Here is a 15,446-nt window from a genome sequence, read left to right on the forward strand (position 1 = left end):
CAGTCGGTGGGGGTGGGGGGTGGGGAGGTGTTGAACTATCTGTTCCTGCCCTCTCTGTCCAATAGGAGCCCTTCACAACATTAAATAGATGTAACACCTGTCCTTCTCGCAGCCACCATGTCACTTCGAGAGGGTTTGTGCCTCTTGATCTCACAAATGGTGTCAATGCCTCATTGTGACTGTCGGCAGTTTAACCAGCAGCAGAGATGTCTCTGCACCCCAGCATTGAAATGTTCAAGAGGACCCTGCCTGTCTCCAGCGGATCGTTGGTGAAGCGAACGAGGAGTTTGGCCTGGAATAGATCGACAGCAAGTCAATAAGTTTCTCTTTCAGCCTTATTCCTGCACACACACACCCCTGGTAACTACGTTGTGGGTTGGGAGGTGTAGGGTTCTGGAGGAGGTGATAAAAGTCGGGGTGTTGTCTGAGATACCGACACAGCTGATCCCAATCCTGTCCTCAATAAATCCCCGTGTGGAGTTTGTAGAGCAGAGGTCAGTGGATTCCAGCAGGAACAGGAACACTGCTGGTTTAATTTTTCCCTTTCCCAGACAAGGAATAAACCGTTGACCCAACTGGCAGCAGGTTGAGATCAGAGACGTCCTCACAGACAGCAAGTTAAAGGTGGGACATTCCTGGTCAGATATGTTTCAGTTCCACATCCCAGGACAACTTCCCCTCACAGAGATCACAGGAGAGGCTGGAATCTCCCCTTGGGCAGTAATACAATCTGAGATATATGGAATCGCGGCTCCTTTTACACCCGATTGTGTAAATCAGCGGGAAAAGGATTGGTCTTCACGCTGACACCTGGGACATCCCATTCTCTCTATAACAATACAGGGTCAGTGAGAGGGCCGGCCCTGCTATTGGATACTCAGATACTGGAATCAGAAATCACCTTCTTAAACATTCACATTTCAGGGAATGGACACAGCCCCGATCAGCACAGGGTGAACATTATTCAGAGATTCCCCCATCAGTTTTAAAGACAGCTCTGTGATCACAGGGATATTTTATTCCCCACCTTACAGAGATAGCAGAACAATTGTCGCAGTTAAGTTAGTGAGAGACAGATAAAGGCAGAGCATTTGCTGCGATGTTTGTGCCAGCTCATTTTACTCTGGACACTGAGAGACAGAAAGACATTTAGTCGATGTTTGTTTTGAAGATCAGGTTTGATTTTGGGCTTTGTGGAAACATTTGACTCGAGTTGTTTTTGTTAAATGTAACCATTTCAGCAAGCAGGTCACCTGTACAAAGAAATATACGTCTCTAAGAATAGCTAATGCCTAGAAAGTTAATCAGTGGCAATCGACTGAAATGGAATAACATAGATAAAGTTTCATGCCGAATGAGAATGGTAGATTTTGTTCAGTATTTTAATGAAGCGATTGTGAAATTGCTGTCTCTTTACGCTGATATTTGCGACCTGTGAGAATGTGTGTGTTTGGTCTGTTAATGTTAATTTCTCTCTGCTAAGGTTTATCTTCGAAGAAAGTATCCTTGGGTTTATAATCTGGAATTTTAGAATAGGCTCCAGAAGGATTGTTACCTAACTTATTTTGGTGTGTCGGCTGACATTGTGATTTAAAAGATCATAGTTTGAGTGTAGTTAGCAATGACATTTCCAGGGTAATTTTGATACACAAGGGATTTTAATCAGGGTACAAAATCAAGTATGTAAGAATAATATTAGTTTTATGGTGTTCATTGGAAGTTCGGACAGTTGAAATACATATGGCATATGACCAAGCCGGTGTTTCATTAGTTCAGGGTTAAAACTTCCCTGACACAAATACTTTGTGATCATCAGTAGGGTGAAACTAACCTGTCTCACAACGGAGATGTTATAATTCTGAGACTGCAGGATTAGGTGTAAAGGACAGATGGGTAAATAAAATATGTCCATGATCATGTTTCTTGTTTAAACAAAAGTAGGCTGGTGACAACATGCAATCTGGTAGAGAGCCCCGATACAGCGCAAAATTGGTTCAGTCATATATTCAACAACTTATTGTGTTTGATAATTTAAAATAAATGTTTAAAATTAGCTTGGAAATTAAAACTGCAGACAATGTGGAAGCTGGTTTTAAAAGGAAAAACACCCAACTCTGATTGAAAGCAAATCTATATTCCAAAAAACACATCGTTCTCAGATACTTGATCGCAGGAACTTGGCAGCAATCCAACTTTTACTCCACCCCCTTTTCAAACCAGCAGAGAATTGCCCCGGGCTGGGTTTGCCTGTCCACACTCTGAGCTCAGGCTTCGTCATTCTGATAAAGTAATAAAAGACAAAACAGCTGAAGATGTATTTTTAACTGGAACTGACAAATCTTAAGTTTTGAATTGTCAGATATACTCAGATGAGTTAAGCCACTCTGTCCCATGCAGAATGGATCTTTGGTGTTAGAACATAGACATAGAACATGCAGTGCGGAACTTTACAAGTAACTATAAGTGCCTGGATATTTGCAGCAACTTCAGGAATTTGAGACAGTTGAGTTATTGTAAATGGGCTAATTAACCAGGCAAATGCACATCAAGGTTGGGTTCAAACCCAACAGAACGAGGAAAATGGATATGAACGGGTTGGAATATATATAAGGACAACTAACCCCTGCATAACCCACGTGTTCGGCCCAGACAGGAAAAGCTTTATACGGACAACATCTAACACCTGGTGACGACCAGGACACTTTTCCACTTTTCTGTAAAACTCCTTGATCACCCTATTAACCCCAGCTGAATCTCCGACCAGGTTCCCATCCCTGTCCCTTACTTTCCCAATCTCCCTGACTGCCTCCCTCTTTCTGAGCTGCTGAGCAAGCATTCTGCTGGCCTTCTCTCCATATTCATATATCGCCCCCCCCCCCCCCGCCCCCTCGCCTTCCTCGGCTGCTCTACCGCCTTCCCTGTAGTTAACAAGCCAAACTCCGCCTGTAGCCTCCATCGTTCCCTAAAAAGCTTTGCCTCTGGGGCCTCCGCATACCTCCTGTCGATCTGTAGAATTTCCCTTATCAGTCGGTCCGTTTCTGCTCTGTCTACCAACTCCCTGGGGCCCGTATCGACATCAGCTCCGCTCTAACCACCGCTTTTTGCGCCTCCCAGACCACCGCAGCCGAAACTTCCCCCGTGTCGTTGACTTCCAGATAGTTCTGGATGCATTTCCTCAGTCACCCACACACCTCCTCATCCGCTAAAAGTCCCAGGTCCAGCCTCCAGTGCGGGCGCTGGCCACCCTCCTTGCTCACCTGTAGGTCAACCCAGTGCGGGGCATGATCCGAGATCGCGATCGCTGAATACTCAGTGTCCATTACCCCCGTCAGTAAGCCTTGTTTAGGATAAAAAAGTCAATCCGGGAGTACATTTTATGCACGTGTGAGTAGAAGGAGAACTCCTTCAGTCTCGGCTGCCCGAATCTCCATGGGTCCCGTCCCCCCCCCCATCTACTCCATAAACCCCTTTAGCCCCTTTGCCATTGCTGGCACCCTGCCTGCCCCTGAGCTAGATCGGTCCAGCCCTGGGTCAATGCCTGTGTTAAAGACACCCCCCCCCCCCGCCACTGCGCTTCTGTGAGCTAGCCCTCCCAGCTAGCTTGGCGCCAGACATTTTCCCACCTATAGTTCCCTCCCCCCCCCGCTCGGACACACATATGCAAAAGAAAAACAATCCCAACCCAATTGCCCGAAAGAAACACAAAGAAAATCAAAAAGAAGATTCAACATCTAATATTCACACCTCCATCCCCCATCAGTGCAAATGCAAACTTTAACTCACCCAGCTCTGCAGCAGGCCCCAAATCAATACGAAATGAAAAATGAAAATCGCTTATTGTCACAAGTAAGCTTCAATGAAGTTACTGTGAAAAGCCCCTAGTCGCCATATTCCAGCGCCTGTTCGGGGAGGCTGTTACGGGAATTGAACCGTGCTGCTGGCCTGCCTTGGTCTGCTTTAAAAGCCAGCTATTTAGCCCTGTGCTAAACCAGCCCCTGGTTTAGAATACAGAAGGCTTTACAGATAATGTCCCAAAACAAAAACGTTTTTAACATGAGCGCTGCAGCAAAGTTCAAAGACTTCAGTCCGCTCCCAGCCTTTTCCTTGTAGCGAAGTCCATCGCTTCCTCGGGCGACTCAAAGTAGAAATGTTGCTCCTCAGAAGTGACCCAAAGACGGGCCGCGTACAGCAGCCCAAACTTCACCTTCCTCTTGAAAAGGGTCGACTTTATCTCGTTGAATCCCGCTCTTCTCCTGGCCACGTCCGTGCTCAGATCCTGATAGATCCGCAGAATGCTACTCCCCCATTTACAGCTCCGTGTCTGCCTGACCCACCGTAAAATACGCTCCTTGTCCAGGTACCTGTGGAATCTCACCACCATTGCCCTCGCGGGGGGGGGTCTCCCACACGCGACTTCCTCGCGAGCGCTCTGTGTCCACCTCCAAGGGTCGGGCGAACGTCCCATCCCCCAGCAGCCTCTCGAACATGCCCGCTATGTATGCCCCTGCGTCCGCGAGGGAGACCAACGATTCTCAGCTTCTGCCGGCGGGACCTATTCTCCAGGTCCTCCACCTTCTCCAGGAGCCTTTTCTGCTGGTCTCTCAGCATCTCCACCTCCAACTCCACCGCAGTTTGATGTTCCTCCTGCTCAGCCAGCGCCTTCTCTACTTTCTGGATCGCCCGATCCTGAGCATCCAGTCAAAGTTCCTGCCGCGCAATCGATTCCTTAATCGGGTCCAACCTCTGCCTCGGCCCGGTTGATGACCGTGTGCTGGTCCCCCTGGTGAGGCGCACGGCGGTAACCACCGCAGCCACCTCTGCCTCGGCCCGGTTAATGACCGCTGGCAGTAGCCTCCTGCACACCCTGGGGAAGAGGGTGTCCCGCCTTTCCTCTATAACATCCAACATTCGATCAAGCTCCGCAGCTGTGAAGGGTGGTGCTGATCTTCATGGAGCCGCCATCTTGGTTGGAATGAGAGTGCGCGGGGAGTGGGTCGTTTATCAGCGACTCCAGCTCGTCAAGCTCTCCAGCGCCAATTCCGGATCCAGTGAATCCGACGTGGGCGGGAATGGGAATTGCTCTGGATTCACCTGGACAGAGACCTGACCCATTAGCGTATCCTGACTCACTTTCTGAATAGCGCCCCCAACGGGAACGTAAATCACTCACAATTCAGTCCGAAGCGTCAGCATTACTCTCCCAAACGGAGAATTTCACACCGGATCCAAAACAGGATGTCCATTCCTTGGAGATGATGCAGTGAAGATTCACTGGGTTGATTCCTGGGTTACAGAGATGTCCAATACTGAAAGGAATCAGATTGTCGGGAACTCTCTGGAATTTAGGAGAATGAGAGGATCTCATTGAAACAGACAAGGTGACAAGGTACAATTTAAGATTCCAGGTTGCTCGGGGTGTAGTATAATGGAGTATATTCGGACAGGTCCTGTGAAGGGTTAACCCTGTGATGTCACTGGCAGGAAGTGACATCTACTCGTGATCTGAGAGTCTCGCAGAAAGCAGCACGAAAAGAAGCTCGTGTCGGGGAATGGTCTCCAAACGGTAAATGTGTTCCAATACAGTTAGAATGTCTGCAGCCAGCAGTCTCTGGGAGTTACGGAAACTTCTCCAACACAACACAATGGAACAGGTGGGGAGTGCGTGGGGCAAGTAGAGTTGGGGTTAAAGGTGAGGCATGATCTTGTTGATTGGTGGAACAGGCTTGAGGAGTTATTGGGCCTATTCCAGCTCCTATTTCTTACGGTCCAATGACATTCTTTTCTTTTCATCCTGGATTAGTGCCTGGATACGAGGACCAATTTCTAACCCATTGAAACCTTTCTGTTTCAATAATGTGGTAAAACAGCCAAAGGGAAACACAATTACTGGACATGATTCAGTGTCGATGGCCTTCCAGAACATTCTCGATATTTGTTTTCATTGAAAGCCCAAGGGGAAGGTGTGAGGCCCAATGGGCAGGATAACTCTAAAGCTGAAAGAGTGCATGAGGGGGTCAGGGAAATCAATCTGGAAGTGGTGATGCCAAGACTCCCATCAAAAATTCCAAACTCTTTTACCAGGTCAGTCCATGCAGGACATGAATACTGCTCCCACACCTGGGAACCGAGGACAGTCCCCTCAACACTGATGTGTTTTGGTGCGAGTTCAGTTGTGTCACATGGTGATGGATTTTATTTTCTTGTTTTAGAATTATGATGAGGCGGAATTAGAATATCGGCAATGGGTTCAAACTGACGTTGATGCCGTGGATATTAAAAGTGCGCTGGCGATCGGTCTGGACAAACTATTCAGTTATGCACGTTGTGGGAATGTTGCAGGTATGTCAGATGTTCCTTCAAAGTAACAACAGATTCTAAAACAGCCACTCACTCTTTAACCTGTCACGCTTGAAACTTTCTGTACAGACTGACACACTGAGCAAAGAATTGTCAATCCCAGAGCGTTCCTCGGTCACATGTGACTTGTGGGATGAGGCGCTAGTTGGGCTACTTACATACATAGAAACAAACAGAGAAAATAGAAGCAGGAGGAGGCCATTCGAGCCTGCCCCGCCATTCTTTATCATCATGGCTGATCACCAAGTTCCCGCCTTCCCCCCCATATCCCATTATCCCCTGAGCCCTACTTCTTTGATACCTGCCGGCTTTATGTTCCCAGAAACCGGGAAGGTTTCCCACATGCACTGGGAGTGAGATTCCAGCTGTGGTTGCTGAATTTCCCGAGTGTAATAAAGGCTCTTTCTCAGGCATGAACCCGCGATTGGAGACGACATGAACCCTTGTGGAAGCTGAGAAACTGCATCTCTCTCAGCTCAGTGGATGCTGCGGGAATGCTGGCTCCTGTCTGAGACTCAGTGACAGGAACTTCTACCTTGTTAAAGAGAAATCCTGTGGAACTAACTGCGTCCAGTTATTTAATGGTTAATGGTGGTTGAGGGAGAATGTTTAATGGTTTATGATGGTTGAGGGTGAATGTTTAATGGTTAATGGTGATTGAGGGTAAATGTTTAATGGTTAATGGTGGTTGAGGGAGAATGTTTATTGGTTAATGGTGGTTGAGGGTGAATGTTTAATGGTTAATGGTGGTTGAGGGAGAATGTTTAATGGTTTATGATGGTTGAGGGTGAATGTTTAATGGTTAATGGTGATTGAGGGTAAATGTTTAATGGTTAATGGTGGTTGAGGGAGAATGTTTAATGGTTTATGATGGTTGAGGGTGAATGTTTCATGGTTAATGGTGGTGAAGGGTGAATGTTTAATGGTTAATGGTGTTTGAGGGTGAATGTTTAATGGTTTATTATGGTTGAGGGTGAATGTTTAATGGTTAATGGTGATTGAGGGTAAATGTTTAATGGTTAATGGTGGTTGAGGGTGAATGTTTAATGGTTAATGGTGATTGAGGGTAAATGTTTAATGGTTAATGGTGGTTGGGGGTGAATGTTTGATGGTTAATGGTGGTTGAGGGTGAATGTTTAACGGTTAATGGTGGTTGAGGGTGAATGTTTAATGGTTAATGGTGGGTGAGGGTGAATGTTTAATGGTTAATGGTGGTTGAGGGTGAATGTTTAATGGTTAATGGTGGGTGAGGGTGAATGTTTAATGGTTAATGGTGGGTGAGGGTGAATGTTTAATGGTTAATGGTGATTGAGGGTAAATGTTTAATGGTTAATGGTGGTTGAGGGTGAATGTTTAGTGGTTAATGGTGGTTGAGGGTGAATGTTTAATGGTTTATTATGGTTGAGGGTGAATGTTTAATGGTTAATGGTGATTGAGGGTAAATGTTCAATGGTTAATGGTGGTTGAGGGTGAATGTTTCATGGTTAATGGTGGTTGAGGGTGAATGTTTCATGGTTAATGGTGGTGAAGGGTGAATGTTTAACGGTTAATGGTGGGTGGGGGTGAATGTTTAATGGTTTATTATGGTTGCGGGTGAATGTTTAATGGTTAATGATGGTTGAGGGTGAATGTTTCATGGTTAATGGTGGTTGAGGGTGAATGTTTAATAGTTAATGGTGGTTGAGGGTGAATGTTTCATGGTTAATGGTGGGTGAGGGTGAATGTTTAATGGTTAATGGTGGTTGAGGGTGAATGTTTAATGGTTAATGGTGATTGAGGGTGAATGTTTAATGGTTAATGATGGTTGAGGGTGAATGTTTAACGGTTAATGGTGATTGAGGGTAAATGTTTAATGGTTAATGGTGGTTGAGGGTGAATGTTTAATGGTTAATGGCGGTTGAGGGTGAATGTTTAATGGTTAATGGTGGTTGAGGGTGAATGTTTAATGGTTAATGGTGGTTGGGGGTGAATGTTTAATGGTTAATGATGGTTGAGGGTGAATGTTTAATGGTTAATGGTGGCTGAGGGTGAATGTTTCATGGTTAATGGTGGTTGAGGGTGAATGTTTAATGGTTTATGATGGTTGAGGGTGAATGTTTAATGGTTAATGGTGGTTGAGGGTGAATGTTTCATGGTTTATGATGGTTGAGGGTGAATGTTTCATGGTTAATGGTGTTTGAGGGTGAATGTTTAATGGTTAATGGTGTTTGAGGGTGAACGTTTAATGGTTAATGGTGATTGAGGGTGAATGTTTAATGGTTTATGGTGGTTGAGGGTGAATGTTTCATGGTTAATGGTGGTTGAGGGTGAATGTTTAATGGTTTATGATGGTTGAGGGTGAATGTTTAATGGTTAATGGTGGTTGAGGGTGAATGTTTAATGGTTTATGGTGGTTGAGGGTGAATGTTTAATGGTTAATGGTGGTTGAGGGTGAATGTTTAATGGTTTATGATGGTTGAGGGTGAATGTTTCATGGTTAATGGCGGTTGAGGGTGAATGTTTAATGGTTAATGGTGGTTGAGGGTGAATGTTTAATGGTTTATGATGGTTGAGGGTGAATGTTTAATGGTGGTTGAGGGTGAATGTTTCATGGTTAATGGTGGTTGAGGGTGAATATTTAATGGTTAATGGTGATTGAGGGTGAATGTTTAATGGTGGTTGAGGGTGAATGTTTAATGGTTAATTGTGGTTGAAGGTGAATGTTTAATGGTTAATGGTGGTTGAGGGTGAAAGTTTGATGGTTAATGGTGGTTGAGGGTGAATGTTTAATGGTTAATGGTGGTTGAGGGTGAATGTTTGATGGTTAATGGTGGTTGAGGGTGAATGTTTAATGGTTAATGGTGGTTGAGGGTGAATGTTTAATGGTTAATGGTGGTTGAGGGTGAATGTTTGATGGTTAATGGTGGTTGAGGGTGAATGTTTAATGGTTTATGGTGGTTGAGGGTCAATGTTTATTGGTTAATTGTGGTTGAAGTTGAATGTTTAATGGTTAATGGTGGTTGAGCATGAATGTTTAATGGTTAATTGTGGTTGAAGGTGAATGTTTAATGGTTAATGGTGGTTGAGCGTGAATGTTTAATGGTTTATGGTGATTGAGGGTGAATGTTTAATGGTTAATTGTGGTTGAAGGTGAATGTTTAATGGTTAATGGTGGTTGAGCGTGAATGTTTAATGGTTTATGGTGATTGAGGGTGAATGTTTAATGGTTTATGGTGATTGAGGGTGAATGTTTAATGGTTAATGGTGGTTGAGGGTGAATGTTTAATGGTTAATGGTGATTGAGGGTGAATGTTTAATGGTTTATGGTGGTTGAGGGTGAATGTTTAATGGTTTATGGTGGTTGAGGGTGTACAATGATGTTATGTATGTAAACATTCAAAACGAGTTTGACAAATTACCATTTTTACAATAGACTGTTAGCAAAATTTAAACTCATGTGATGGAAGGGGATGGCAGCATGGATCCAGAATTGATCCATTGATTGGTTGATTGATATTTATTGTCACATGTACCTAAGTACAGTGAAAACTATTTTTCTGCGGCCAAGGGAACAAATGGTAGATCAACAAAAAGCGATTGGTTCCATTGCGGAACAAGGCCAAACAAGAGCAATATAGAGCGTCATGAACAGTGTTCTTACAGGGAACAGATCAGTCCGAGGGGGAGTCGTTGAGGAGTCTAGTAGCTGTGGGGAAGAAGCTGGTCCTCTGTCTGGATGTCCGAGTCTTCAGACTTCTGTATCTTCTGCCTGATGGAAGGGTCTGGAAGAAGGCAATGCCTGGGTGGGAGGGGTCTCTGATAATGCTGCCTGCCTTCCTGAGGCAGCGGGAGGTGTAGACAGAATCAATGGGAGGGTGGCAAGCTGGTGTGATGCGTTGGGCTGAGTTCACCACACTCTGCAGCTTCTTGCGATCTTGGACCGAGCAGTTGCCAAACCAGGCTGTGATGCAGCCGGATAGGATGCTCTCTATCGCACATCTGTAGAAGTTTGTGAGAGTTGATGCAGACATGCTGAAGTTCTTTACCTTCCGTAGGAAGTAGAGACTTTGTTGGACTTTCTTGACTGTTGCATCAACATGAGTGGACCAGTAATGGTGATGGTAAACCCCCAGGAACTTAAAGCTATCGACCATCTGGTTTAGGGGCTGGCTTAGCACAGTGGGCTAAACAGCTGGCTTGTGATGCAGAACAAGACCAGCAGCGCGGGTTCAATTCCCGTACCGGCCTCCCCGAACAGGTGCCGGAATGTGGCGACTAGGGAGTTTTCACAGTATCTTCATTGAAGCCTACTTGTGACAATAAGCGTTTATTAATATTATTATTATCTCCCCTTCGGAGCCATTGATGCAGACGGGAGTGTGTGCCGTGCTGCACTTCCTGAAATTGATGATCAGTTCCTTGGTCTTTCCGACGTTTAGAGAGAGGTTGTTTTCGGTACACCATGCAACCAAGTGATCTATCTCCCTCCTGGAGTCTGATTCGTCGTTGTTTGAGATGCGGCCCACCACAGTCGTATCATCTGCAAACTTCCAGATTGAGTTGGAGTTAAATCTTGCCACACAGCCGTGTGTGCACAGGGAGTACAGTAGAGGACTGAGCACACATCCTTGCGGGGCCCCGGTGTTGGGGACTATTGTGGAGGAGGCGCTGTTACCTATCCTGACAGATTGTGGTCTGTTGGTGAGGAAGTCGAGGATCCAGCTGCACAGGGAGGGGTCAAGTCCAAGGTTGCGGAGTTTGGTTATTAGTCTTGTTGGGATAATGGTGTTGAAGGCGGAGCTGTAGTCGATGACCAGCAGTCTTACACAGGTGTCCTTGTTGTCGAGGTGTTCGAGTGTTGATTGCAGAGCCAGGGAAACAGCATCTGCTGTGGACCGGTTGCGGTGATCGGCATACTGCAGTGGATCGAGACCGTCTGGGAGGCTGGCGTGGATCCGTCTCATGACGAGCCGCTCGAAGCATTTCATGATAACAGACGTCAGGGCCACCGGTCGGTAGTCGTTGAGGCAGGCTATCTTGTTCTTCTTTGGTGCTGGTATTGTGGTGGTCTTCTTGAAGGAGGTGGGCACCTCAGAGCGGGGGAGTGAGGTGGTGAAGATATCTGCGAATACACTCGCCAGCTGGTCTGTGCAGGCTCTGAGTGCTCGCCCAGGGACTCCGTCGGGACCCGTCGCTTTCCGCGGATTCACTTTCAAGGAGGCAGCTCTTAGCTCTGAGGCTGTAATAGTGGGTACGGGTGTGTCCAGGGCTGTTGGGGCGGGAGGCACTGATACATTGGCTGACTGCTCAAAGCGGGCATTGAACCTGTTCAGTTCCTCGAGTAGAGATGCTCCAGCCCCAGAGATTCCGCCTGGCCTTGCTTTATAGCCTGTGATCTTGTGTAGACCCTGCCACAGTCGCCGTGGGTTAGTGTCACTGGCCTGGGACTCTAGTTTGATCCGGAATTGCCTTTTGCCGTCCCTGATGGTTTCCGTACGTCGGACCAGGATTTCTGATCGAGGTCAGGGGGGTCAGACTTGAACGCCTCCGTCCGGGACTTCAGCGGGGAGTGAACCCTTTGGTTGAGCAGGGTTTCCGATTGGGGGACACCCGTATTGTCTTCTTTGCTGCACCGTCCTCGACACACTTCCTGGTGAAGTCTGTGACGGTGGTTGCGTATTCGTCCAGGTTCGCTGCCGGGGCCTTGAATATGGACCAATCCACAGTGTCCAAGCAGTCGCGGAGAATGTCCTCAGATTCCTCGGACCAGCACTGCGCGCTTTTTTTCGGATTTGCCAAAGTGTGGTTGGGGAATGGAGCGGTCGGCCCCTTTGATGCCCGTGTAGCAGTGTCCAGGGTGTTCGCACCTCTGGTGGAGCAGGAGATATGTTGATGGAGTTTGGGTGGAAACTTCCTGAGGTTGGCCTGGTTGAAGTCTCCAGCCACGATTGTCAGGGCTTCGGGGTAATTTGTTTCTTGGTTGTTGATGGTGGAGTTAGTTCGTCACGTGCTGCTCTACATCCTGGCTACTTGTTCATTTGCATATTCCCTTAAAGTGATATCACAACATTTTCCACATTTCAACAAAGTCACCCTACCCCCTCACCTGTAACTTTTTACTCCCTGTAAGCTGATCACCCAGTTAAATGCTGTGTCTCTCTGTCTACAGGTACCGTTATTCCTCTCGCTGCACCTTGGGGAGTTGTTGGATACTTGAAAAATGGCAAAATACAACAAAGATTCAGTGTATTTGTCCTGATAGTTCCCGAAGTCAACAATCCCCCGGAACCAACAGATCCAGCAGTTACATTACAAACTGGACCTCCTGTTTGGTTCTATGGCAGTTGAGTTTAGTGATTGATATATTGTGATTGATGTTCCTTTCTGTCAGCTCTTGTATCAACATCAGCCTGGGGCGGGATTCTCCCGTTTTGAGACTAAGTGCTGTGGTGTGGGTGGGAATGTGGAATGTTCCTGCTGTGGCTTCTTGCCGGAAAACACTCCGAATCTTCCCACCCATCATTAATTATTCACCTGGGTGTTTTCCGCTGTTTTCAGCAGTGGGTCAGGCCTGGATGGTGTGTAGTCCACCCTCCTGCCCGGGTGTCATATTGAAAAGATGTCCAACAACACTGAGCCATGTTGACAAAAGAAGGTGGACCTCCTGAAAATGCAGATCGATTTCCAGCAACATTGGTCACCCAGAAACAGGCCAGCAGAAGGACCCCCTCCAGAACACATAATACGGAAGATCCAAGGGCCCAATCTCCCCCAACCCACTGCTGTGGTGCTCCAGGGTCCAGGGTTGTGGGCGCTCTCCATCCTCAACTCTGTGGGCAGCGCCAGGCATCCTGACTTTGGCACACTACATTGTGAAGAATGTTTCTCACACTGGCGTTTTTCCCGCCGGAATGGCAGAGAATCTATCCTGGGCGGGCACCCCGAGGTCCCTCTGCTACTGCACTCTCTTTAGAACTGAGCCATTAAGTCTGGATAGACTCTCTCCACCCTTTCTGTAAAATGCATCACCTCACATTTCTCTGTGTTAAACTCTATCTGCCACTTGTCTGCCCATTTGGCCAGCTTCTCGATGGTCTTACTCCAGCTGTGGACTAACTGATTGGCGGAGGCGACTCAATGGGCTGAATGGTCAACTCCTGTCCCTGTTGTCCTGGCAACCGACTTTCCAAACAGGATTTGTCAGGAGTATAAAAATTAAATCCTCTGTTCTTAATTCTGTTGCAGGGGTTTTAACAAGAAAGTTGATGAACAACAAACTGAAGAACTTGTGATTCAATTCCTGAAGGATTTGGAACAAGACAACCAGCCCTTCAATAGCACATTTTTTGACATCACTTATTTGAACACAGAAGGGTTAATGGAAATAGGTTTTATGAAGACAGGAGAATGAAGGTTTTCTGGAAGGTTCTGTACCTTTCATGGCATCAAACAGTGAGATGTGCTTAACTCTATTCTAAAACTGTTTAACTTTCCATTGGGTTTAATCTGGAATACTGAGCATAGTTTTAATCTCCTTACCTCAAGACGGTTATATTTACCTTTGAGGGAACGCAATGTCTGCTCATCAGACAGGTGACGTATATGTGTCAATATTGGCATTTTGGACAATTCCACCAATGTCCATCTCCAAATCCCTGTGACCCTGTTTAGAAATATTGCCCTCTACTGGCAGTTAGTAATTATGACTCCCACACACACACTGCAGCATTTATTCTAGATTCAAAATTATTCAGCGACATTCATATCAACAGTGAACATTTCTTCCTCATTTCCACACACTGTCCCATTGATTATTTAGCTCAATGATTCTAAACAATGTTCTTTTCTCGATGTCCAGTTTCTCCCCACATTGTCCGGTCATCTTGGTTCTCACCTGGGTCTGGACCGTTTTGTCTGCCTCAAAATTAAATAAAAACAGAGACTCTTCAATCCGCTCCACCATTCAGGAAGATCATGGCTGATCTTCGACCTTAACTCCACCTTCCCACACTGTCCCTCGAGTGTGTAATCTGTCTGATAAACAGGGAATGCACTCCCACTAAACTCGGTTCATCTACCCTTAACTAAGGAGCCCAAACATCACCACATCATATTCTACCTGCCATGTTCTTAACCACTCACTTAACCAACCAAATGTGGAGCAAACACGTGATCGTCCACCCACACGTTAACCGTACATGTGACTCCAGCCCTGATATATTTGACTGTCTCTGAGTCCCGCCTGCTCTATTTCCCGTTAATATTATTTATAATTAGGTCTCCCTTCAACACCTGAAATTCATTGCTGAACACGTCTCCACACTGCACAGATACAGGGCAAAACTCAATTGTACCGGGTGGTGGGCCCTCTATTGGGGAACGGAGATTAATCACTGCACTAATTTGCTTTTTCTGTAATCTTGCTTTCAATGAATTGTGAGACTGAGACTGAGATGGTCCTAGTGTCAGATATAGTTCCAGAATTTTCCATCTTCACACAGCCATGGAATATATTCATATTTATCCATCATACTGACCAGAATGTTTCAAGTTGATGTGAAAAGAGTTGGGATTTGTTACAGAGCACAGAGTATTGAAGCTGTTAAATGTGAAATCATGGAGTGATCAGATGTGGGACTGTTCCTGGGCTCTCTCACTCGGAGTTAGTTCCAGATGGAATTATTTCATTACAAGGGAATGTTTAAACTGTAAAGAGACAGTGTGTTCACCATTTGTAAAATAATGATTTTTTCATCACATCATCGGGAAGATTTTGCTTCAATGTTTGAATAGTTCTGTGTCCTGTGCTCTGAAATATAATGGGAATGGAACATATAACAGACTGTGTGGAATAGACACTGGACACTGTAGGAAGAACACGTCACTCACTGGAGAAACCTGCTAATGGAGACAACACCTTGTGTGGGCAGTAAAATATTCCCTTTTCCTGCCAGTCCTGAGAATCAAACACTGGACATTGTGGTGGGGATGATTAAAAAGGTTGTTTCTCAACCCGGTTTGGTCTGACTCAGATCAGTCCAAGTTCAGGAAACAGATGGGCCCAGATCAGGAAAGTGAAAGTGGGAGTTTTGTGACCCAGGTGTGAAGCA

General features: G+C 46.0%; 1 long non-coding RNA gene across 1 annotated transcript; it reads left to right on the forward strand.

The window, feature by feature from the left end:
- Positions 1-310: 310 nt before the first annotated feature.
- LOC140411778 (uncharacterized) lies at positions 311-12,567 on the forward strand. The gene is made up of 3 exons (XR_011941002.1): positions 311-360; positions 6,210-6,339; positions 12,506-12,567. It is a non-coding gene; the product is annotated as an uncharacterized lncRNA (long non-coding RNA).
- Positions 12,568-15,446: the final 2,879 nt, after the last annotated feature.

This window comes from Scyliorhinus torazame, chromosome 4 (genome assembly GCF_047496885.1).
Source record: "Scyliorhinus torazame isolate Kashiwa2021f chromosome 4, sScyTor2.1, whole genome shotgun sequence".
NCBI lineage: Eukaryota > Metazoa > Chordata > Chondrichthyes > Carcharhiniformes > Scyliorhinidae > Scyliorhinus > Scyliorhinus torazame.